Source organism: Columba livia, chromosome 1 (assembly GCF_036013475.1).
Source record: "Columba livia isolate bColLiv1 breed racing homer chromosome 1, bColLiv1.pat.W.v2, whole genome shotgun sequence".
NCBI lineage: Eukaryota > Metazoa > Chordata > Aves > Columbiformes > Columbidae > Columba > Columba livia.
The window spans coordinates 178,544,790-178,569,932 of record NC_088602.1 but is presented as its reverse complement, the minus strand read 5'-3'; the positions used below and the strand labels follow the sequence as shown (position 1 = coordinate 178,569,932).

At 38.8% G+C, this 25,143-nt stretch overlaps 1 long non-coding RNA gene across 3 annotated transcripts in view; it reads left to right on the top strand.

The window, feature by feature from the left end:
- The window catches only part of LOC135578198 (uncharacterized), a 38,832-nt gene extending 14,297 nt beyond the window's left edge, over nt 1–24,535 (top strand). Inside the window, exons 2-5 of one of the 3 annotated variants that reach the window (XR_010469532.1) lie at nt 13,034–13,163; nt 14,427–14,547; nt 18,568–18,627; nt 22,695–24,535. This is a non-coding gene — a long non-coding RNA (uncharacterized LOC135578198). Of the gene's footprint in view, nt 1–13,033; nt 13,164–14,426; nt 14,548–18,567; nt 18,628–18,934; nt 19,164–22,694 lie in introns of those variants that run through there. The other 2 variants (XR_010469531.1, XR_010469530.1) reach the window with 2 other exon arrangements.
- The last annotated feature ends 608 nt before the right edge of the window (nt 24,536–25,143 follow it).

Sequence of the window (25,143 nt, the reverse complement as noted above, 5' to 3'; positions counted from 1 at the left end):
AGCTTCATAATGATAACAGTACTTTTCACAAGCAAAAGAGTGTCCTCACTAAAGAGCTATAAAGGTAGAGGTCTGGGTTTTTTTTCTCAGTTGTATTTATCTCTCTACACCTAGGAGAGCTTGATGGCATTGGCATATGCCAGCAGAGCAGTAGTTAATAGTATCAAAGAATCATGCAAATGTTGGTTGTAAAAGTACCATGGAAGTGAATATGGTACTTCGCTATAGTTTAGAGCAATCCTAGTGAAATTAGATAGCGTATTGGAACAGTTATGTCAGACAAAGTATATGTGGTACTATTAACCTTTGCCTATGAGACACTTTTTGGGGCTTTGATTATGGTGTTTTTTTAATACTTAACTGATGTAGACATGCCAACAAGACATGTAAATTCCAGTTCCAGCCTGTCATATCAATACAAAATTCTGTGTATATAGAAACTTTCCAACTGCAAAGACCACTCACAGGCTCTTTAAGGTTATGGTGTAACTAAAAGTACAATCCAGGCATTATTTCTGAACCTGTCTGAAAAGTCAAACTCCTCAAATAAGAGCTTTTGTGGCACTGGACAGAATGCAATGCAGGAATGGGGTAATGGATTCAAACTGGAACACGAGAGGTTCCACTTAAATTTGAGAAGAAACTTCTTCTCGGTAAGGGTAACAGAGCACTGGAACAGGCTGCCCAGAGTGGTTGTGGAGTCACTGTGGAGACATTCAAAACTCGCCTGGACACATTCCTGTGTAGCCTCATCTAGGTGTTCCTGCTCCGGCAGGGGGATTGGACTAGATGATCTCTCAAAGTCCCTTCCAATCCCTGACATTCTGTGATTCTGTGATTCTGTGAATCCCTAGTCTGACCTCTAAGAGCATCACTGCACCCTTCCTCACCAGTCCTCCTGAGAACCCTGCCAAGCAGAAGCTAATGAGCTTGATGTTGTGACAACTGCAGAGCTCTGCTTCTCCTGAACCAGTCCTACTGTCTCTGCAGGGTGCTGCTTCAAAGCTGTACCCTGAGAGCTGACTTGACTATATCCCAGTGTGTACCCTGTGGACATGTCCTCAGGTAATCTATTCACCATCCTTCACAGGAGCTTTCCAACCATGAGAGAAGTGTAATCATAAAGTTTTATGGATTCATCTTTGCAAAGTGTCACACACAGTAGACAGTTGATATTTTCTGCTATGCTCATAAAGTGAGAGCAGTAAACCTATCAAAAATAAGTTGAATTGATAACTATAAGAATTTTTCGATACATTCCTTTGTGCTAAACACAAATAAATTCTAAAATATTGACAAATTAAGTCTTCAGAACTTAAGACCTCAACGTTTTATTTTCTGCTGGTCTGGAAAAATGTTCCACCATATTCACGGGGTTAAAATGTAAATACATAGGCATATACATTTAATGCATATATTTGCATACCTACACATACATGTCCATACGTGTATAAACATATGAGTATATCTGTTCATGAGGAATTTTAAATATGTAAATTAGTTCATTTAGGGAAGAAGCACCTGAAGTATCACTGCCCAAAGGACATACTGAAAATTTTCAAACTGGATGGCCTGCAAGCAAGTAAAATTAAGTGATAAGCAAATGAAACGAATAATGCAGATTGGAAGGAATATCTGTGAGCCAGTATTTGTGCTTGGTCCTGTGCTAAATGTAACTGATCAGGTAAAAAGGCTTGAAATAATTCTGAAAATCTCTGCTTTACTGACAAAAGCAAAACCCTTTGATTTTCTAATATTCCCTCGTAGCAGACACAGATGACCTTTTTTTATTTTTCTTTCTGAAAAGCTTTGCCATCTCCAGTGTTCGCAGCAAGGCTTTGAAACTTTGCAGAGGGGAAGAAAAAAAAAAAAAAAAAAAAAAAAAAGAAAAAAGAGAGAAAAAAAATAAAAAGGCTTTTCTTTGTCCCAGGAAATTCTGTTTCAATTTAGTGGAGCTATCACCTGTTAAACCAAATCACTGGCTTCTGTAGAACAGCCTGTACTAAGAACCTCTCAGAAGTATGAGATCAGCCATAGCAACGGAAGAGTCAGCCCTGTTATTGGGCGTATACCCTTGGCCCACACAATGAGCCACAGCTTCCCTCTCTTTTCCTGCCCCCATTGCACCTACATATTATGGTACAGACTTCAGCTGCAGGATTACATGTTGTTTCGGTTTTGTTTTGTTTTGTTTTGTCTGTTTGTTTGTTTCTAAGTGACCTGAACTCATTCACAAATTTATGCACAAGTTGGAGTCAAATTAATGTTTCTCCTACACGATATATATAACTTCATCTTAACTTCTGAATTCTTGACTTTAAAATATATGTAACTTTTAATTCTGTTTTCTTGTGGACCTGTGTAAATGAGAGGATGTAACAAAATATGAAAAAAATCTTCTGGTGTCTTTATAGACTTTGCTGAAGTGACTGTAGAAGGCATCAAGGATGTTCAGTTCTCATTATTCTGTTTCAAAACAAAAAAAAAAAAGCTGCAGGAGCAGAAGTTCTGAAAGGCAGCTTGTTAAAGTCTGATACTTTCCTTCTGCTCTCAAGTCTCTGAGCTAGCAGCAGGTTAATTTATATTTATGCACTCTAGAAATTCTTCTGACTTTCTCCAAATCATGAGCAGTTGGCAAGGCTAGTCTCAGGACTGGACTGACAATTGCATTTTCTAGGTTTCCTTTATCCCTGTTTAAAAAGTCATTTCCCATTCAAGTGGATTTAATAAAAAGCAGTGACATAGCTGACTGTAAAGTTACAGTTGAACAGGATAATTTCCAATAATACAACTAAAACTTTATGAAGTTCATAACAGCTACTTCAATAATTAATCTGCTGTAAAATTCTAATTAGTTTTGAATTTCCTGTTGGCTAATTCAGTGGTCCTTGCCAATTTGTGCACTTTCAGTAGGTTAGAAATTTGCATACACATACTGCAGTTATCCATGGAGTTACATTCATTACTTCTCTTCTAGATATTTCAGTGCTTGGGTAATCCTCTCTATGGAATGGGGTTCAGAGGTTTTCCTTTTGAAGAGAGATGAGCACAGAGTTGTAGAGAGATCCAGAGAACCAGGATGATACCCCAGAGGATGATAAAAGTCCATAAAGAAAACTACTAATAGACACAAAGGTGAAGAAATCTGGGGTGAAAATTGGCAAGCTCTCTTTCACTGCCTATGCTTCCTCCAGTCTTGTGTAGAATAACGGTGCATACTGGCTAGATTTATGAGAGGACTTTGGCATGTAAAGCAAGGTGTAGGTAAGCTGTAGGCACCTAAATCCTGAGCTGGAAGCCAAACACACTCCAACTTTCTACCCAGCTGCAGACTTATGAGGGAAACATCTGTGTGCCTTATGTGCTGAGTATCCCAATTCTTACATCATGCCCCAGCCTGAATGTTTTGGGAACACCTCTGAAAGTGCTGAGGAGCAGAACAGATGCTGCCCTGCTGAGAGATGAAATTCCCCAAACGTTAGGTCCCTTAGAAGGGAAAATATATCAGCAAGCAAATCATGGGGGACATCGTTTAGCCATCACTAGAAAAGGCTAGTGACCCTTATATTTTTTTTTCTGGATGTAGTCATGAATGCATAAGTATATTTTAGGCTTAAGTACAAAGTCAAGTATTTCAGGAAAAGCAGAGCTGCCTGTCCTTGGCTTTCATGCATGAAAAATTAGCCTTACTTGTGTTACTGAAGAATTTCAATTCCCTTTTCTCCCTCAGATTCAATTTGAGAAGATCCAGATCTGAAAGATTATTTGAGATGAATATTTAAGAGCAGATCAGGAACTCAGTTTACATTTGGCAGTATTATTTGAGTTGCTGATGCCTACTCATGTCTGTGGGACTTATATCTTCCTCATCCATAGTCCTCAGTGTTCTTATGCTGTCACAAGTGAAAGGAAAACCTGAGACTTGGGAATCAGGATTCCCAATCTGTCCTTAACGTTTTTGGCCTCCTTTCATCAGAGTTTTTGGCATGTGAGTATGTTTTGGCATGTGCTTGATCTCACTGGCTTTAATAGGATTCAGCTCTTCACTGACACATTTAATTTATCACCTTGCAAATTTGGGCTTGCAGTCAGGAATATTTATATTGATTTCCACTGGCTTCCTTCTATCCAGAGCTACATGGTTTTTTTTTGCAAAGTCTTGTCTTTCCTTGACTACTTTCTGCTGAAGCAAATTACTTCAATCTGTATAAAGACTGAAACATTTTTGTTCTAATCCTAATGGAAGAGTATGTATAAATACTCGTTTCAAGAGAGTTGGGGTCAGTTGGTTTGCCAGCCTTCAGATGTCCGGTAGAGACATTTTTACTGCAGATTCCCTGCAAGCGGATTATTCTTTAGAAACATTTCTCATCCAACAACAAAAGCATCCACTTTTGGTTTCTTTAGATAAGAAAGTGGTTATCTGAGGTCAACAAATAACAGTGTAATAAAATAAACCATACAGGGTACAGAAATTCCTTTCCTCCTGGGGAAACAGGGAGTTTGCAGAATGTTTGCATCTAAGTCTGAGCATCTATGAACCATCTAAACCCACCTAGCACTTTCCACTCTGTTTGCAGCAGGTTTGCAAAAAATAGGCAGATATAACAAAAAATTTTAAGGCTTATTTTTCAGAAATGACAAGCATTTGGAAATGCAAGTAGAAAGTAGTTCTTAATAAGTTGAAAATCAGTCCTGGAATGAATATATTGTTTCCTGCTAATTTGCCCCATTATCAATGTGTCTGTATAATGTTTTGTGAATGTGAGTGGATTTCTGAGCTTACTTTTTCATTTATGTCAGTCTTGAAGTAGTGCAAATCCCTTGAATTTCACTGAGTTACTCTTGACTTAGATCAGTTTGACAGAACAATAAAATCCAAATCATGCCACTTATCTGCACAAGGCCTTCGAAAATGACAGTTGTGTCTCCTGTTACCTTAGTTGATATACAAGAGGGAAAGAAACAAAATTACCTTTTTTTGCTTTATCAGTTGTTCCATTGTAATTTTCCTTGTGTCAATTTATGTCTAACATGATGGAGTTAATTCTTCTCCACCAGAACCTTTCTTACAGGTGAAGACTTAAGAAGGATAAGGGACTTGGTCACTCCCCCACAGCAACTTCTTATGTCTTTGCTCTCTCAGTTACTCATACTTGCTTCTCAAGGAGAAAAAATCCAAATATTTTGTGTCAGAGCTATCAGAAAACTTCAACAAAATAAAAACATTCCATTGCAGTGTTGACACTGAAAATTCTTCAACAGACTTATTTTAAAAGCAGCAGAATGAAAAGTTATTTCCAGCTGAAAAGTTAAGTAGCCTGGAAAAAAATGGGTTTTGCTTTGTTTTTCTTTTCACAAGAAAGAATGCCGTGATTTCTGGATGTCACTTGATTTTGAATGAGTTGCATCTTATGACAGAGGAAAGTTCTACATAGTTCTACATTTCTTTTTTGCTCACTTGCTCTGTCTTTTTTCTTTTCATTGACAAACACTAATAGTCTGTTTGTGTTTGTAGTATTAAATCAGTCTAAGTGTAGTCTTGAAATTGTATTTCACTATGTTTTCCATTATAAGACTGAAATAAATATTTTTAAATATTTAATCTTGATCAGAAATATATTCATGCTATAAGGGGAAAAAACGAGTTTACAGAGATCCTGTAAAATCACATACTGGTGTTAAACTGACAAAGAGCAATGTCCATGGCAGTCTTAAGTTAATATGGGTCTGATTCTTTAGATGCTTTCTATGATGATGTAAATGAAGTTCAGAGTGGACAGAGGTAATTCTCCAATAGGCAATAAATTGTGCTTTCTACCATGCTTTGGCTTTCCCCAAAAGATAACGCTTTCTACCTAGCTACATTCATTAGAAAAACAATATGGAGTCTTACACCAATTCTCTTCTTTCACTTACTAGTCAAAGCACACCTGTACCCTGGAATACTCATTTTATTTATTTCAAAGAGGTTGACAAAAGTTAACACTGACATTGCAATTTGAGTACTTATTGCATGGTACCACAAGCATAATGAATCTCATGGTATTGCAATCAAATGAATAAAAAGTAACATATCCCCAAAGCTTTCAAACACTGTACTATTTACAACTTACATTCTTCTAGCGAGAAAGCATGAAAGAGGAAAAATCTGGGGAAGTCAAAAGATCAGGCAGTCTTCTGGGAATTTTCTGAATAGATGGAGAAAAATAGGATTACTAGCACTGAGTGCTGAACCTGGATGAACTCACTCATGGTGCCCTCACACAGCAGTGTCCCAATACTTCCCCCCAGGCAACCTTTGAAAGGTGGCTGGGACATAAAGTATTTCATTATCTTTAAGTTCCAGTTCTTTGCAATGAAACTCAGAGGAGGATGGTGTTACAATCATCTGTCACAAAGATTTATATTCTAAATTACAGTTAACTACAATATATGTATGATTTAAAAGATTGTCTTTACAATATTATAATGTCAATGCTGGACATTCCCTGCTTGATTTGTCTCTAGCTGGAAGATTTAAGAGGTAATAATCAGTGGCTGGAGAGGACTATAAATCATCCACTTTTTTAATTGGCATTTTTTTTAAACCAAAGGTAAAATAGAGCTTGAAAATGTACTGTGGCTGACCTGACCTGACTGCCTTTCCATGTTAAAGAGCAAATACTCCTTTCTCCTTACTATGGTGTAATATAAGTGAAAAATGTAGTTGTACATTATGAATTGAAAATATTTGGGAATTGTGGGACTGAAATCTTTCATGGGATATTTTAACTCATTTCTTAGTATAATTTATAGATAGAATGCATCAATAAGAGTTATTGATGGTTATTGAGCAAATATATAAATAACACAAGTAACCATTGGTTTCTGGTAAATATAATTTTGTTTGGAAAACACTCAGAAACTGTATAAAATCTGGCATGAAATAGGCTGCTCTAGTAAGGAACTTTAAATTACCTCCCGCCTCTATGTGACACACATCACATTAGTCTTGTTCTTTGTTTGACTGGTTTTCATTCCTTCCATCTGAGCCACTATGTGAAAAACAGATATCCCAAGTCATCAGTTTTCTCTGTGCAAAACACTGATTCCCCAGAGGCTGAGAGATAGAAAGAGGTATTACTGAAAATGTTTTATGTTGTGAAACATAGGTGATTCAGAACCAAGGGCAAATCCTGCCTGACCAACCTAGTGGCCTTCTATAATGGAGTAACATCATCAGTGGAGAATGGGCTACAGATGTTGGCTATCTGGACTTCTGTAAAGTCTTTGACACAATCCCCCACAACACCTTCTCTCTAAACTGGGGAGATATGGATTTGATGAGCAGACTATTTGATGGATGAAAAAATGGCTGGATGGTTGCACCCAGAGAGTAGTGGTCAATGGCACAATGTCTGGATGGACACCGGTGATAGGTAGTGTCCCTCAGGGGTCTGTACTGGGACCAGTACTGTTTAATATGTTCATCAATGACATAGACAGTGGGTTCGAGTGCACCCTTAGCAAGTTTGCGGATGACACCAAGCTGAACGGTGTGGTTGACATGCCTGAGGGAAGGGATGCCATCCGGAGGGACCCGGACAGGCTCGAGAAAGTGGGCCCACATGAACCTAGTGAGGTTTAACAAGGACAAGTGCAAGGTCCTGCATCCTGGTTGGGCCAGCCCCAGGTGTCAATACAGGCTGGGGGATGAAGAGATTCAGAGCAGCCCTGTGGAAAAGGACTTGGGGGTACTGGTAGGTGCAATATTTGACATGAGCCAGCAATGTGTGCTTGCAGCCCAGAAAGCCAATGGTGACTTGTATTGCATCAAAATCAGCGTGGCCAGCAGGTCAAGGGAGGTGATTCTTCCCCTCTGCTCTGCTCTGGTGAGACCCCACCTGGAGTCCTGCATCCAGCTCTGGAGCCCTCAGCACAGGAAAGACATGGACCTGTTGAAGAGGGTCCAGGGGAGGCCACCATGGTGATCAGAAGGCTGGAACACCTCTGCTCTGAGGACAGGCTGAGAGACTTGTGGTCATTTAGCCTGGAGAAGGGAAGGCTCCAGGGAGACCTTATTGCAGCCTTTCAGTACTTAAAAGGAGCCTATAAGAACAATGGTGACACACTTTTTAGAAAGGTATGTTATGACAGGACAAAGGGTAAGTGTTTTAAACTAAAGGAGGGTAATTCAGGCTAGACATGAAAAATAAATTTTTTACAATGAGGGTGGTAAAAGACTGGCACAGATTGCCCAGAGAGGTAGTTGATGCCCCCTCCCTGGAGACATTCAAGACCAGGCTGGACAGGGCTCTGAGCAACCTGATCTAGTTGGAGATGTCCCTGCTCATTGCAGGAGGGTTGGATTAGATGACCTTTGAAAGTCCCTTCCAACCTAAACTATTCTGTGATTCTATAATTCTAAACATCAGCACCTTGAGGTGTAAGGTACATGTGAAAGAGATTAGGTTATACCTGGGTTCATTTAAACTTTTTTGTAACTAATCTGGGAGAGTCAATTACTCCATAAATTATGACAACTTGTCATAATTTATAACGAGTGTAAGGTAGCTCTCATGTCCATAAAACTCTCTAGTGGCACATATAGAAGTCACTGTTATAAGAAATCAGTGAATTTCCAAGTTTTCAGGAAGAACAGAGCTAGGGATTTGTCCAAAAATTTTGGGAAACTAACTGGTTATTTTAGAATGAACTTTCCTCCAGGAGAAGTTTTCATCATCATTGCTCACCTGGAGTTTTTCATATTCACCCTGAAGACTCCCATCTGTGTTCTAGAGATAAGAAAAATAAACAAAAGAAAACACTGGTCTTCTCACATACACAGACTAATTTGGACTACAGGCAGGGAATAAAAAATAAAATCTATTTTACTTTGGGGAAAGTTTCCACAAAGTAGTTATCCTACAGTAGAAAATCATTTGGAAGAGCACTAGGATATGGATATTATAAACATCTATTATTCTGTTTTCTCCAAGAAGTTAATGTAATCCAGAATAGACACATTACATTGCAATGCCCTTCAGATATTCAAATCCTCAATTATCCACATGTTTTCAAGGTCCCCTGCACCATTTAGAAAGATGGGTTGTGCAGTAACTCCCAAACATGAACATTCAGGGTGAAAAATAATGTGTTATATACTTCAGGAGGTATTATATCACATATTTCATAGTCTGACCACAAAATGCTTAGTTGAATTCAGTTAACAGTGAAAGTAAACAGCCATCCTTAAAATTAAAAGTTATCTTTCTGCCACAGAAGAATATAGCTCAATGAGTGCTTTCTAAGCTTTCACAGTAAAGAACATAATAGATGACTCTCAGTAAATTCAACTCAATTATCATAAGACAGTAACATTTTTTAAGTGCTATTTCACTCTTAAAATTACTAGTGTTAACATCTCTAACCTGCAGCATACAGATAAGGAGCATTGTAGATTAATAAAAAAAACCCACAAGGCAGTAACAGGCAATAACTATCCAGGTGCAGGTGTTCATAAATGAAAATTCACTCCCATCTAATTCTCTGTGAGTAGGACAGGATTATGACATGTGTCCTTCTAGCTCAGCCGGTCCTTTGCCTAGGTTTGGCACTGATACCTGATCTCTGTATTAATTTCCATAGGGTAAGATTTCTAATTATAGACTGTAATGATAAGAAAATTATCACTGACAGTGTTTCCAGAGAAGTGCTTCGATTTTTATGTTGAGGAAGGTATAATGCCAGTCTACATTTATAAAGGAATAAACCATAGAGAAGTCTAAGAAAAAATGCTGCTTTCTGCAGTCCTGCCTGTATAGCTTCAGCAAAGAGCAACTGCAGCATTCAGATAGCAAATAAATCATCTGGAACTTCACAACTTAATTAATAGCTAGGAAGAAGAAAAATGTAGTTAATTCACTATGTTCTCTAGAGCAAAGGATTCTTCATTATTTTTGTTTAGTCAAAGTATTGAGCTATGCTGCTTCCAATACTCACTGGTATACCTATTTGTTTTGTACAGATGAAGTCTTAAGAGCAACAGTAACTGATTGCTTACATGGAAACCCCAAATGGAGTATTAACTCTAGTGCAACAAAATTCCATTTATTTTGGCAGGCATGAGGTGATAACTCTAGATGGATGCTTTAAAATATATGCTGTTTCTTTGTCTGTGTAATCTATTATTTTTCAGATCAAAAATATCTTTGAAATAAAACCAAACCAAAACAACAAAAAACAAACAACAAAAAACCAATAAAAACAACCAACCAACCAAAACAAAACCAAACCACAACACCACACACACCCCAAAAGCTGATGTTTTGCTGTGTTCACAGCAATTTTCTCTGCTGTAACAGGCTCTGTCCCTCCATTCAGGATGTGCTGGAATGAATTCACATTCTCTCAAAAAGCCTGAGGGACTCTCCCATGGTTAAGGAAGGCTGTGTGTCATCTGGAGAGTGATACTGCAGCTTGGGTTTAGGTGTTCCAAATAAGACTAGAGCATATGTGGTAAATGAAGCTGGGAAATAAGTCAGTTCTTGTCAAAGGGATTCAGTCTGCATCTAACAATGAGGTTGTGGTACCCTAATTTCCAGACTGTTGTTCATGGGTCTATTTTCCATCACTTCTATCAGCTTTCTCTGCCAGATGCTACTCCTCATCCAGCGCTTTAAGAGGAGATGTGTTTCTGCCCTGTGGGCTGGGAATGATGGTCAGGCCCCTGCAGAACTCAAGGAGGTACTTGTAGCAGAGATCCTGTTGTGGTCCACCAGGAAGGATAGATCAGAAATCAGGGTAAAGATGGGCTGTTAGAGTCATCATACAGCCTAGGCACATATGTGACAAACTTTGCACTGGAAACCAGTGCAGTGCCCACAGCACACAATTGTGTTACCATATAGTGTGATCTGGAACCCAAGCTTGCCTGGGTAACAAGGGTAAGAAATTAACACAGTAGTTTTACTTACTTCTCCAGAACTGTCATTTGGCACACTTCTGAGAGCAGAGATCATTAGTTTTAATAGAAAATCAGACAAGTGAACACTGCAAGTCTTGAGTTTTATTGGTGAACTTCTCACAGAACTCCTTGCAGCATCTAACATTCTTATTTTTTTCCCCAATGAACAGCACTGATCTATTATTTCTAAAATATGCAACAATTACTTTAGCTCTTCACTATTACATCATGTACATATTTTTTTAATGTGAATACCAGACACTTAGGAAGGCCAGTAGAAGCACACTGTTTAGTGCTTTAGTGTACAATGAAGTTACTCAACTTTCTTTCAAATTGGTTTGTGTAATGGAGCAAAGTTTTAACATATAGGTTAGAATTCAAGTCTGGATAACCATCTGTTTCATCAAGAATTAATGGAGACAGAATCAAAGAAGTATCTGTCATTTGGATAGAACTGGACACTTCCACACTGTTAGTGCCTGCTCTGCTGTTGGAGAACATTTTGGGCCTTTGGGTACAGAACTAAGCCATGAATTCATCTTTAAATCTGTACTGTGTAAACACAGTGGAAACAATGCACTGGAAAGGAAAATAACCTTATTTGCTGTGCATGAAACTATAACTTAAAATTATTCAGAATACTGAGCAAGTGTAAAATATAATGGCTTATTAAGTTATTTTTCAGAAAGAATTCAAGATTTCCATTTCAACCTATAAATTTTTATAGCTGTCTGCTAACATTTCGGATCTCCCTGTATTTGCTTTTTTTGTGATGCCAAGCAAACTCTCAAGGGTGCCAGGATCTGAATTAATAGTCATCCTCTTTAACATGAAAAATATTTGTTCTAAGTACTTGCCCTAGGTTTTTGTTCCAGACCTTACTCCCACTTTGACCTCAAACACATTCATTAATTTGAACTTAGATCACAAAGCTGCTTTTTTCAAAATGGTGTTTTTTTCAGAGGAATGTCAATATAGCAACATTTTCAAATGTGCCGTTGCCTTTAAATATGCTTTTGCAAATAAGAGTGAATTTTCTAGTTAATTTTAATTATTTGAAAAATCTTACCTTAATTGCATACCATTGATCAGCTTTGAAAGACCTGAATAGACTGTTCAATATAGTGGAACTTGTTTTAAGTTAGATGAGGTGGATTTCTGAGGCTCCTCTTCCCTGTGAATAAAGAAAAATAACTGCAGAGTGATTCAGAGTAGCAGCCTAACTGTAAGTGCTCTGATTCATCTGTCAGAGGAGTGCATTTCTCTCTGGTGACTCTAGATGGAATTTACCAGCCTACCTCCCCATTCAAAAGTTAGCCTGTGTGGACCTTACCTGTTTATTTTTCTTGAGAGTTCAGTTCTGCTGGCTTCATCAAATATTTAATATTGATAATTTCATCACTGACCCACATTGCCAGGTTTTTGCTAGTCAAACTGAGTTTGCACTTGAGACTTTTGGGGTGCAATTTTTGACAAATAGGTATTATTGCCACTTCAGTTTGGAGGTTCTCTGAGGAGGCAAGTCAATGATGTCATTTTTTTAAAAAAACTTTGGGAATATCTTTAACATGCTGTAGCTATTGATGTGGTGTATTTAATTTGCTTGTTGGCAGTTTGTAAGTGATGTTTGTGATGTGGCTTGCTGGGGTGCTGGGAACCTCTTATAAGGGAAAGGTTTACTCCTGCCCTTAGGAGCTTCTTGCTAGATGAGGAGGGAGAAAGTTCCCTTCTCAAGGACTGCAGAGAAAGGACAGGAGAGAAGAATCCTGGGAAAGCAGGAAGCTTGCACAGGGCTCCTGAGATGTGTAGGGAAGAGCAAGCTGGGTCTAAGGGGAGGAGAAGGGAAACACATCCTCAATGTAATGCAAAAATTTGGGCAGATCTTGCTCAAAACCTTGCCTGCTTTGTGGCCCCAACACATAGGTACATGCGGTTCTCATTGGATTATTCAGAAGTGAACCTGAACGTGGTGGGATATTCCAGTTAAGGTCACCACAAAATAAAATACCAGAAAAGCCATATGAGAAAACCCAAGTCATTTATTTCTGGTAAATTCAGTTATGTGGTGTTTTCTTTCTATTGCAGAAATCTCATCAGTCACCTCTCAGAATTGGGGATGCAACAGAAAAATCAGAGATAACTGTGTGGAGGCAGTAAAACTGTCATATCCAGCTCTACAAGAAACTAAAATATTAACCAGACCTGACAAGAAAAGGTACTTCTGTTTTCCAATAAGTTATAATTTTGAAGGAAGATTATTAAATAGTATTAGAGAAAGAAGGTAAAAAAACCCCTACACATTATCAAAATAAGATTTAGCTCTTCGGATTCCTTAATTAGCATGCCTTGCCTGTTTTGTTTTCAGTGCTCTTGTTTCTTGTTCCATGATATATTATCACTACCAGTAGAAAGGAAATTAATTGCTCCTGAAGCTTTTACAGCAGAAGATAGAGACAATGTATTCAAATTTAATGAAGTTGTCACTCAGGTGCTTCTTCTTTCACCTAAAGATGTAAATGAGTATTTCCTCTCACCCTGGTTATATCTGTGCTTTTTGGTGTGCAGTCTTCTCTGACATACTGAGCTGCTAAAAAATAAAATTGTAGTCTAAAATTCTCAGCTTACTAATTGGTGTATTTTAATGTGTCTTGTCTAAGGTCTTTATGGTTCTCAGTGAACCACTCTGAACTGTTTCGAAGTGTGCACTGTGAAGAGCAAGCTTCATTTAGAAAAAATAAGTGTTAAAGTTATGTGAGAAATGATTGAGGCTTATCTAAAAGGATATCTCTAATTGCATGTCCTCAGGATAAATGGAAGTTCTAGGAAATTATGCTACAAAGAAAAATAAAGGTCAGAGCAACAAGTGAAACTGTCACATTCCATTGCCTGCAGTACTAAAATATTAACTATGCCTGCGAGGGGTACTTCCTGTGCGTTAATAAATCATTATGTTTGACTCTGGTGAAGTATCACTGTAGAACAAAACAGACCATCTCCTCAGAGAAGAACATCATTCTCTTTCAGAACAGTGCATAATCACTTCCCTTGTTTTGTTTTAAACATATTTTATACAGGACACTTTGCTATTGTCGGGTATTGAATGGAAATTATTTACTCTGATAGTTCAGTGACAGAAGCCACTAATATGTTGTTTTGCTGAATTCAAATGGCTTTCCACAGGATAAGTTCTGTTTTGTGCATTGTTCCTCTAAGTGCCACATGTCCCAAAGATCAAATTGCCATCTAAAATTCCCGGTTTACTAATTTGATTTTTTTTTCTTTTGCTGCTAAGATAATTGATCTCTTCATTGTTGGATCATTTCCTTCCTGAGCTGAAATTGATGATAATTAGATGCAAGAACTATGGAAAAAAGACCGGCTTTAGATGAAAGTCAATTGCAAGTGTATGGGTGGATGATATATTTAGTTACATTATCACTATAATATGTATCTATTCAAAAGCTCTTTCTATATGCAGAAATAGTTTGAGAAAAGGACATTCTTGAGAAAACCCAGATGCTGGTATTTTGTAGGGGATTTAATAGAAGAAAACAAACTGAATAATGAGCAACTTTATTCACAAACCCTCCATTTCAAAGGTAAGTAAAAATATTTTTGCTTAGCACCTATATACATTTTTTTTCTATATGACCATTATAATATTGACAGCAACCCCTGGCTGCATGCAGCTGTTAGGATCATAACCCATTTGTGTGCTTACAGAGCACTTCTGCAGCAAATTCCTAGAGCTGTCTTGGCTTGCATGCTGAATGTGAGATTCAATACAACCTACCTCCTTTCACACTCCACCGTAGCAATACATAGATGAAGCATGATGGCCATGCAGGTCCCCAGTGTCTATCCCCATGGACCAGGCATGTGTATTCATCATGTCCCTGTCTGCCAGTCCCTGGTGCTGGGAGCCCCAAATGAGAACGGCTGAACAGAACTGTGCTATAACCCAGAGAAGCTACAGGTAGAAAGCACCTACTCACCAGAAATCAAGTGCTGCAAAAACATTCCCTGCCACATACTGTGATACACCTGAGGCTCAAGACCGTGCCATGATTTGGAGAGCATCATGTTATGTTCAGATGCCATCCAAAAGCTGATAAGATGCCTTTCCCATGGCCTAACAGAAAGTGATCTTATTTAGCTGAGAGGTCTGAATTCACAGCGTTTATCTGCTTGAAACCTCTTTTACTTGTAAGAGCTGACTAAAAAGAGTCAGGGTTAAACTGAGGTTAAGAAAATCAACACTACTTCATATTTCACGTAGTGGAGCCTGGGAAAGAGTTTCTATAGGTCATTTTCATGTGATATTGTGCATAGCTAGAAAAAGTTTTAATCATATTTCTGAATGATATATCCATTTTAGGGCATTCAAAAATAGTCTAAATTAGCTTCAAATTAAGACCCTGGTTTCTAAGAACACTAAGGGCAGACTAGGGAAAGATCATGCAGCCACTCCCTCCCCTCCCTACCCCAGTGGAATGGGGGAAGGAATGGAAAAGAAAAAAGTAAAAACTGTGGGTTGAGATAAAGACAGTTTAATAGGACAGCAATAAAGAGAAAACAATCATAACAACAATAATGATCAAACAAGACACAAAACAAGCAATGCACAATGCAGTTACTTACCACCTCATGATTGATGCTCAGCCCATCCCCAAGCAGCGGTTCCCCCAGAAAGCTTTCCCCAAAATGTATGCTGACTATGACATCATGCAGTATCGAACATCCCTTTAGCCAGTTTGGCTATGATCCTTCCCAGCTTTGTGTGCATCTGGCATGGTGTAAGAAGCTGAAAAGCCCTTGACTCCTTAGCAACAACTAGAACGTTGGTGCATTATCAACATTTTGCTCATTCTAAATCCAAGACACAGCACTATACCAGCCACTGGGAAGAATATTGGTGACAGCCAACATTGCTTCACTAAGGGCAAATTTTGCCTAAAGGATTTGGTGGTCTTATATGACAGGGTCACAGCTTTGGTGGATAATGTAAGAGCAACAGACATTGTCTACCTGTACTTGTGCAAAGCGTTTGACACTGTTCTGCATGACATCCTTGTCTCTAAATTGGAGACTGTGGCAGAATGCAACCCCCCTTCTCTCCCCCTCCCTCCTTCAGTGTGGAAGGAGTGTGCACATCTCCCTCTTTCTCTGCTACTTGAGGCTAACAGCTTCTTTTGTTTGGCCCCAGAGCACCCTGGCCAGGGCCATTAGGAGAAGGGAGTGCCAAGGCACACTGAACCACGCCCAGCGTGGGGGATGTTTGGAGGCTTCAGGAGCACCCACAGCCAGTGTCGGGGGTGCAGAGAAGCTTCTAGAGTGCCTACAGTGAGATCTGATCAGATAAAAATGGGATTCTCGTCGAGACTTCGCCCATTGTAGCGGGTCTCTCGGAGCACGAGCAAGATGCTGCCACCGAGAGCCCCCCTTCCCTGGATGGGGACTCCGCTTGGTTTGCCGCCATGGATGTGAGTAAAACTTCTCGCAGGATTGAGAGTATATTTATACCTTTCGTGCACATATGCACGTATAACTTTCCGCACTCCATATGAGCACGTGTAAAATTAATCCTCGCAGAATCGCGGGTGTATTTTCCTTCCGTGCAGATATGCACGTGTAACTTTCCGTGCACATTTGCACACGTACTTTAAATTATTTCCTCGCACAATCGCGAGTGTATTTTCCTCCCGTGCGCACTTGCACGTGTAACTTTCCGTGCCCAATACGAGCACATGTATAAATTATTTCCTCGCACAATCGCGAGTGGCCGCCGAGAGCCCCTCGCACAATTGCGAGTGTATTTTCCTCCCGTGCTTCCACATAAGCACGTGTAGGATTCCGTGCACACTTGCACGTGTAAGTAAATTAACCCTCGCAGGATTGCGAGTGTATTATAAATTTACCCTCGCGGAATCGCGAGTGTACACTTTCCGTACTCACTACGAGTACGTGTATCTCTTTAAAAATAATCCCGCACCGTGTTTAGGCAAGTGTGTATTTCTCCGGGACTCAGGGACGGCTTCGGCATTGTTTTGGGTGAAGCCACGTGCATGCACTCTGTGGATCGCCTGTTGTATTGGTTGCTGTCTCTTAAATAATTTTCCTCGACTGATATCCGAACCTTTATTTAAGTCACTATTGGAGTGCTAAAACCCCGTTTCTCACAGGTTTAATAAAAGTTGTTTTTGGACCTTGTTGTCCCTTACATTAACCTACAGGGTGCCTCCGTGACAGAGACACATGGATTTGACAGATGGACCACTCAGTGGATAAGAAATTGGCTGGATGGTCACACTCAAAGATTTGTGGTCAATGGCTTGATGTTCAAGTGGAGACCAGTGATGAGTGGTGTTCCTCAGGGATTGGTATTGGGACCGGCGCTGTTTAACATCTTAATCAGTGACATGGACAGTGGGATTGAGCGCACCCTCCAAAGGTTTGCTGACAACACCAAGCTGTGTGGTGCTGTCAACATGCTGGAGGGAAGGGATGCCATCCAAAGGAATCCTGACAAGCTTGAGGAGTGGGCCTGTGAGAATCTCATGAAGTTCAACAAGGCCAAGTGCAAGATCTGGCACATGGGTCAGGGCAATCCAAAGCAGAAATACAGGCTGGGCAGATAATGGATTGAGAGCACCCCTGAGGAGAAGAACTTGTGAGTGTTGGCTGATGAGAAGCTCAATATGATCTGGCTATGTGTGCTTACAGACCAGAAAACCAACTGGATCCTGGGTCTCATCAAAAGAAACATGAGGGACATTATTCTGCCCCTCTGTTTTTCCCTTGTGAGAGAACCCACCTGGAGTACTGCATCCAGTTCTGGGGTCCCCGATATAAGAAGGGCATGGACCTGTCAGAGCAAGTCAGGAGGAGAGCCACAAAGATGATCAGACGACTGGAGCACCTGCCATATGAGGACAGACTGAGAGAGCTGGGGTTGTTCAGCTGGGAGAAGAGAACGCTGCAGGGGTGCAGGGAGATCTTACAGCAGCCTTCCAGTACATAAAGGGGGTCTACAAGAAATCTCAAGAGAGACTTTTTATAAGAGCATGTAGTGATAGTACAAGGGGTAATGGCTTTAAACTGAAAGAGGGTAGATTCAGATTAGATATAAGAAGGAAATGCTTCACTATGAGGGTGGTGAGGCACTGGAACTTATTGCTCAGAGAAGCTGTGGATGCCCCATCCCTGGAAATGTTCAAGGCCAGGTCAGATGGGGCTTTTGAGTAACCTGCCTAGTGGAAGGTGTCCCTGCTGCTGGCAGGGAGGTTGGAAGCAAGGTGATTTTTAAGGTGTCATCCAACCCAAACCATTCTATGATTCAATAAAATTAACTCTATCCCAGACAAAACCAGGACAGTGCCTTTTTCGAAATATCGGTGCTTAGCCAATGTGGGCCTAGATGTTTCCTTTACCTGACCCAATATAGCAGTTCTTGTGCACACAGGTGGCTGGTGGAGTGGAATTCACCCTACTTAGCAAAAATTCTCTTATCCTCCCTACATTCCCAAAAACCCTGAAGCAAACAAACTTTATCCCTAAGGAAGGTGTAACAGAGACCCAGCTATTTTCATACAAACAATAAAACACTTCCTTTCTCCTAGGATCTCAGAATGGGAATGACTCAAGGAGTTACCGGAGTACCACATCCTGCCTTTCCACAGGTAACATTCATTTCAACCCTCAGCCTTGCGTTCCACAGCTCTTTCCCATTAATTTTAATGACAGGTTCCAAAAAGAATAACAGCTGTTTAATTGTTTCCAGAATTACACTAATTACAATGAAAAGATATATCAAATGAGCAAAACATTATATTAAGAAGGGGGTTCCAAAATGCTGAATTTTAGTGCCTTCCATTGCTAGTGATAATGAATTCAAAAGCCAGAGTAAAATTTACTTTCTTGCTGCATTAATTCTTTCTTTCTTTCTTTCTTTCTTTTTTTTTTTCTTTCTTCTTCCCCTCTGAAAAGTGACAAGGTTTCTGCTTCTCTTAATGAAGAAAAAATCCCAATATGGATCTAATTTGGAGGCATCTCCTTTGCCTTCATTTATCACCAGTGCCACCAGCATTGTTATGATAGCACAACACTACACACCAGGGCTGGTAAACTGCATTCCCTCTTCTGGCTGATGTTACTGTGTCTTGAAAATGGAACAAAATATGCCATAAATAAATAATGGCTATCTTTTTACACAAAATTTTTTATTGTAATGCATATGTATACAAATAAAGACACATGTTTTTCTTGTGCTTTCTGTCTGTGAAAGATATCTGAATATGATATTTTGACATGAACTGCTGTCTACTCCTCCTTACAGGCAGAAAATATTGTATTAAATTTCTTCCAGGTCCTATTTACAACAGCACTATCATGATCCCCTGTAAATTCAACTTTGATTTTACAATTTTTTGTTTTGCATTAGGAAAGCACCTTCATTTTTAAAAAGATCCCAAAGCATTCTAAAAACTGTAACAGATTAAATCAGAAAATAGGTGTAAAGATTTCAATTTTTATGTGTAAAAACCTTTCTGTGGATCAGGAGATGGGGGAATTACAAACCTCTTGTTTGATTTTAAAAGGAGTTTTCAAAAATAAATGTTGATTTTAGAGAGCTTTCAGTAGCAATCTGGAATTTCACATAATTGTGCTTGGACTTTACCAAGGAGGATTGTTTTTTTATGTTTTAAGAAGAATCAGAGTGAAGAGCTGCCAGCAGGCTCTTACCTGAAAATATAAGCCAAAGCCGCATATCTTCTAGGTTGTTCTCAAACCCTACCTTGAAATTACTCTGTCACCATAGTAACCTCTTAATGACTAAACATAGTGCGTAAGTATCCCACATTACCAGAGCTTCATCTGGATCAAAAAACTTAGACTCTGCCGCATTTGTGGAGTTTCCTGGCTGAGAGGGAATTTGACTGATTTCTGAAATGAATGCATATGGGTAAACACTAGAAAAGGGAAAGAAACAACTAAGCTAAAGCACATGGTTTTACATAACAGATTGGAATAAACTACTGAGAAAGGTACTGAGATGGAGAGGTCTATAACACTCAGGCAATTTATTTTTTCAGAAAAATTTCTAATCAGTATTGTGGAACCAAAGGGTTTTATGGTGAAATATATGATGTGGTTACTGGCCAGAATTGTAATCTCCCTTCTCCTTGTAAAAGATGACCAAGCACAGCCTACCAGCCTACTGCAAACTGGAGACTGGCAGAAAAAAAACCAAAAACAAACAAACAAAAAACCCACAAAACAAACAAACAAACAAAAACAAACAAAAAAACAACCAACCAACCAAACAAACAAACCCCCAAACATTATTTGCTTTATTTCTCAGAGGTCTATTGGGGACAGTCAGACTACAAGCCTTGCAAACCTGGCAGACAAATTTCTTGTGTCAGTTTTTCCAAGGACCTCACAGTTGCTGCTACCCTGCTGGACATGACTGGACAACACACCAGCAAAATGTAGACATTCTCTGCATAGATGTACAACACTGGTCCTGCACACATGCACACACACTTGCATGTATGCACGCATGCACACAGCAGGTCACACAAAGAGACATCACAACCAAAGCTCCAGTAAGTGCACATGTATGCAGCTTTAGGTGGAAATCACATAGCCATGGGGTGACACAACCTGACACAAGGGGGTGCCTGAGTTTCAGGTCACATGCTGGTGCTTGGTTCATAATGTTCATGTAGTTGGGTCACATTCAGTGTAGAGATGGGAAAAGGAGGTGAACAATGCACTTTGAGTGTTTCTCTCATAAGTCTTACAGCTTTGCTGCCACATATCTTGCTTTAGTATTTCTTTCTTACTGAACTCCAGCAAATAAACACTCAAAAAGGAAGGTGTTTAAAGATTTAGCATATTTTCTTATTCTTCTTCAACCAATGTAAGGAAAAATTTCAACTATGCTTTTGAGAGCCACATCAAGCCTTTGAACAAAATCAAGCCTAGACTTGATGGTACTTTTAAACTTAAAATGCAGAAAGAAGGCCCTTTGAAATTTTGCTGATCACAAAAGGGCACAAAACCTCTTAAAATTTTTATTTACAGTTCACTTTTAATTCAAGTTGTTAGGAGAAGTTATGGATTAGTATACCCTGCTGTTATAAAATACATATTTATGATGTCTTGGTGAATAATTCACAGAACCAATGTACTGCTTTGCTACTAAAAGGATATTTGCAAGCATATCATGCTTTTCAGGATTTCTTTGGGTTTTTTTTGAAATTACTAAATCAATGCATTTGTAATTAGAATTTTTAATCTGTGGCTCGCCTGTGACTGGTTCTCAGAGTACTTGATATTTCAGTTGTATTGCCTGGTAGCGATAGGTCAGATAAATCCTTTGATGCTATTTTCTTGCTCTGATTTGACTAATAAATGAACCTTTCTAAAATAAATTGTCTTGTGGGAGGACAGAATATTCAGCTTCTGTGAATCCGTGTGCATGGACTTTGAAATCTCTTTTCCATGAACATTTGTGCCAGTGTGATTTGATCATACAAATATTTGAACAAAAAAATATAAGCTGATAGCAATCATGTCAAAGCAAAATGTGTACAAATAGCTAGAGAAATATTTTTTTTCTCTATTGTCTCAGCTTGAAACAATTAGAGAGAAACTAAGGAATTTTTTGAATCCTTTTCTATGTAGTGAAGTCAGCTTCTATTGTCTTCTGCCATAACTATTTGTTTAGCGTTTTTCAGGGAAACAAAAGGTTGCGTCTGTATGTGCCTCACTTCATAAGAATGAATACATTTTTCTTTATTATGCTTAGGATGGGCCCAAGAGCCTGACTTCCCATATGCATTTCGCAAGAAGTAAAAGGGCCATTACTAGTGTCCCTTCCAAATGCACAATTAAGCAAAGACTGCAAATGAGTCTCTCCTCTCACAGCTGTAACTGAGGGAATCAACCTTTCTTGGTGATAACTGGCAAGCTTAACAAAATTATTTCAATTTTATTGCCCAAAGGATGCTATAACATGGGACAGTGAATTTAAGGATTCTCAGTTTGGGCAGTGTTGTTGTACTGGTCCTGCTTTCCCTCTCGTTTGTGGACTCTTCTTTCCCTTGGCTGTGAGTTCCATTGGCTGGTTACAGACCCTTGGAAGCTGGGATATTCAGCTTTTCAAAGAATGAGGGATCACTCTGAGATGGAAAGTGAATGGCCTGCAGTTGAGATTCTCAGCTAGAACTCAACTCCTCTGGTTTCTGCACGTAGTCTTGCCTAAATTTACTATGCTGATTTGGGCATATCGCTTAGAATAAAATAACAATAATAGCACTTCCCTATTTTTTATGAGGACAACCTAATGTTAATGGAGTGGTTAGCTAAGTGATATAGAAGGGACTGAAGAATGGGTTCAGATGATAAACAACAAACCTTCTGCGCAGATGTCATTGCATGACTCAGAGACAGCCAAGTGTTACATTGTCTGAGTGTCATACCATTAGTCTCTAAGTGTCAGACTGTCAATATTGCACAAAAAACCCAAGAATCTCACAGAGTGTTTTAGAGTGCAACATGTTTTTCTATCAGCTTAGCAATATTATCATGAAATCTCCCTTTTTATTAGCTGAAATTCTAATAAAAGCCACTTAAACATTAAGGCTTGTAGTCTAGTTGTGTAACAAAGATAGATGGTACAAAGAGTCATTTCTCTGCTTTGTGCCTCCTTGTTACAAATTATTCTCCTGTCTTTGAGTGACAAACATCCATTAAGGATCTTCCAGGAAGAAGAGTGGCCTCCCTCAGGTGACACCATCATGAAGCACTGCAGAGAACTCTCTACAGGTGGGAGAACACATGAAAACCTTTGCAAACGGCAGCAGAGTGGTTGTCCTCCCCAAGTCTCTGCAAATTGCTGTAGCAAGGATGAGACAGAGGCTCATTTGGACACCCACTGCGTATAATGTCCTTCTCTGCTACAGTCACCTAGTTAAGAAAATGAAATGGAACATGGTGAGCTTGTGCTGTCACATGTAATAGCATAAAGTACCAGGCTATTTTCATGAAAACTGGCTTCAGCTATATACCTGAAATAAATGTATTTGACAGAATGAGAGCAATTTAAAATGTTTTTTTTTTTAAAAGGCAATTATGTTAAAAGCTTCGTGTTTTATATTGGACTATGAGGGTGGCAATATTATTAACTTTATTTTACCTCATTACAGAGTTGAGAGATAGTTTGCTATTGGAAAGTGATATGTTCAGAATCAAATAGACACATATCTTTCCCCTTATCACTTTGATCACTTTATATAAATACATGTATATGTGTATATGTATATGATATGCATATATGTCTTTGTATGTGAAAATGATGTGAAGGCATATTTAGTGATTAAAATAGAAGTGTGGAAGCCCTGATGTGGGATGGTTTTCATCCATTTCATTTTTGGAAGAGAGCCAATATATGTCTTGGATGCCAATATAGTAAATTGGTCTGTTTTAGCAGGTGTGTGCTCATCTGTGTGTGGAATATATAAAAATAATTGTCCTCAGATTCATTAATATACAGTGTATGTGAACATCCCCCAGATGTTCACCTCCAAAGCCTGGCTGCATCCACCCATGCTTGTTGAAGAATGGATGATGGAATGTGTATTAGCTTTTTCCTTGATTATGTTTGTCACAATGTCAAAGTATTGGCAGCTCTCATAGGGGAAATATTAATTTACGCTATATGTGATTGTCCTAATTTTGTTTGCAACAGTCCCAGCCGTGCCAAACTTGTAGATGCACCTTATAACCACCACGGTTTTGCAGGCTGCTGAACATATTTTCTTTGGTGGATGGGACAATTAGCAGTGCACTGCTTTTTCACTTTCATAGACATTACTAGGCAACTACTTCTATTTTTGAATAAATGTAAGGATGTTTACTATATTGCCACAAAAATTATGTTCCCCTCAATGAACTCTGAAATTTTGCTACTGTATTTAGTGATTTACTTCAAACAGAATTAAGGCTGTGAGGGAGAATGGCTGTCAGTCCATTAGTGGTAAAACAGAATGGTTCTTGTCAGACCTTTGGACCGAATTACATAATTCTTTGCCATTCTTCTACTTGAAAAAGATACCTTCAAACTGATATTATTGCATTTTCCAGTAACCGCAGATCTTGCTGTTTTCAGAGTGTTTGGAACATAAAAAAAAAAGTCTGTTTCTTGGTCTGTATATTCTCTACTAATCTGCACAGACTGTTTGAAAATCACAGATCAGACTTAAAAATTACTATATTTAAGATGAGGAAAAAAAAAGAAAAAGGAAAGATCACATTGGTTTTCATTTGCCTTGACTCCTTGACTTTATTTCTAAGGGAAAACTTATATGCAAGAACATCAAGCCCATCATTAGATGCATATGCACACACCCACACTTACAGATTTATGCAAGCCTACCTATTTCCCACTGATGGAGATTCCAGCTAGACAGCAGGAAGGCTGCCTACAATCTTGCACAATTAAGGCCTAAATCTACAGAATTAAATTTGGTCTTGCAGGTGAGTCAAACAACACCAGAGAATAAAAAAAGTAGCCTGTACAACAAGATGTTAATACATCCTATCTAGTAGTTACATTTGTAGTCTTGATAGCCCCAAAATAACTCTTGAGACTCTCTTTCTGCAGAATGCTGCTTACCAGATAAACAACCATGGCTCCTTTTATTCTGTTTGTAACATATAGGTATCCTCCAGATAGTTCATGTGTCTAGTGGGTTGCAGACTGTTGCTCTTCAAGAGCAGCTTGGTTTATCTTTGCTCATATGATACAGAAAAAAGTTAATATAGAACTTTTACTAGTATATATCACTGTTTTCCTTCAGAGTCAAGGAAGTATGCTGAAGTCCTTTAAAGCTGATGGAATAATCCAGTGCAAAAAAAGGTTAAGAATACCCTACCCCAGGCAGATTTGCAAGGAAAGGCATTACAATCTAATAAATATCATTTACATGCCATCAAAATAATTAAAGAATATTAGAGAGAAGCAGTTTACTTTCATTAATAATAACTTTCAGACTGAATTGGAAAGCAAGATCTGGATTTATAGTTAGACTGGTTGTTTTTAAAAAAAGCATGACAACACATTAACAAGGAAATGTATAACTAAGAAAATTGGTGGATCATATTTGCACATGCTTTAGTTCCATGTG